General features: G+C 36.3%; 1 non-coding gene across 1 annotated transcript; it reads left to right on the forward strand.

The window, feature by feature from the left end:
• Nucleotides 1-430: 430 nt before the first annotated feature.
• Nucleotides 431-616, forward strand: LOC142313466 (U2 spliceosomal RNA). Its single transcript, XR_012754475.1, has one exon. It is a non-coding gene; the product is annotated as a U2 spliceosomal RNA (small nuclear RNA).
• The last annotated feature ends 689 nt before the right edge of the window (nt 617-1,305 follow it).

Consider the following 1,305-nt stretch of genomic DNA (forward strand, 5'->3'; position numbering starts at 1 on the left):
ACAGATAGATCTCTAAAAATAGGGAACAACTGGCATATTACTAAACAACTGATCACCTGTAAAACTAAGATGGTGGCATGTCATTTTTTGCCCGTGCGGAATGTACTACATATATTGTTTTTGGTGTGTGTGTGTGAAGGAAGTTTTATAGAGTAGTAGGAACTTATACATGTACAAGAATGAGAGTTTTGATGTGGATGACTGTGTGAACATGATTCTGGTTAAGTTGTATTTTTACAATAAATGTGACAGTAAGAATGGGATGGATGCCGAGGGAACATGGAAGCTTCTGAAATGGAAGCAACTAATTATGTGATTGTGTTTTCTTTACTATATTGATGTTTTCTTGTTTTGGAATAATGTATTTTCATGTAATCTTTTTTGACTTAATAAAAAGAAACCATTTATGATTAGTTTAGATGGTAGCCAGATTCCTTATCCTATGGGTGAAATGGTTAAGGTTGACAGTTATCATAAATAAAAAAAAAAATCTGCTCATCAGTTTAATATCTGATACGTCCCCTATCTGGGGACCAAATATAAGAAGAAGAGCTTACTCTGTCCACTTCACGCATTGACCTGGTATTCCAGTACCACCAGGACCGGTGCACCCATTTCTTAACCCAGTTTCCAAAAGCAGAATTAAATTGACCTGATTGCCCGATTAATGAATTCATTGAAAGCAAGCAAGTTCATATGCTTAATTTGGCCATATAACTTTTTACACTTTTCCTCTTTTCATTTTTCTTTCACAGTTTCTCCAGCTTTAGTTGATAACTGCGCCAAATAGCAAACTCATCTCGACTCAACGTGAGCAACTGGAAGGTTGTGTGTAGTATCTTGTTCTCTATCTTATCTATATCACTTTCAATTGAATCTAATTGATCTCTTTTGGAAAAAGTGGTTTCAGCTTCTGACTGCAGGAGTGAGTATTAAAATTAACTGTTTATTACTACCATGCATTTTCGGGTGTTTGCTTTGGGCTATGATGATGTATTTCCTGAGCTGTTGCCTCCCTCTGGTGGCAGGAGAGCTTGCTTGCACTTTGACTTCCCAAGTGCAGGTGCAAAAAGAGAGGTCATGATGGGAATTTACCTTCTAAGCCCAATTGGGGACAGCCATGGGTCATGAATGTGTTGCAAACCACTGCGAAGCATGATACTGTAATATAAGTATCGTATAATACTAAGAATGGTCAGTATATGAAATGAATTAGCACTTTTATTAATCATACTAAAACTGATAACTTCGAAAAGGCAAACTTTAAAAAGCCCCAAAAACCAAAACTTTGCTTTATGATTTGCT

Source organism: Anomaloglossus baeobatrachus, chromosome 5 (assembly GCF_048569485.1).
Source record: "Anomaloglossus baeobatrachus isolate aAnoBae1 chromosome 5, aAnoBae1.hap1, whole genome shotgun sequence".
NCBI lineage: Eukaryota > Metazoa > Chordata > Amphibia > Anura > Aromobatidae > Anomaloglossus > Anomaloglossus baeobatrachus.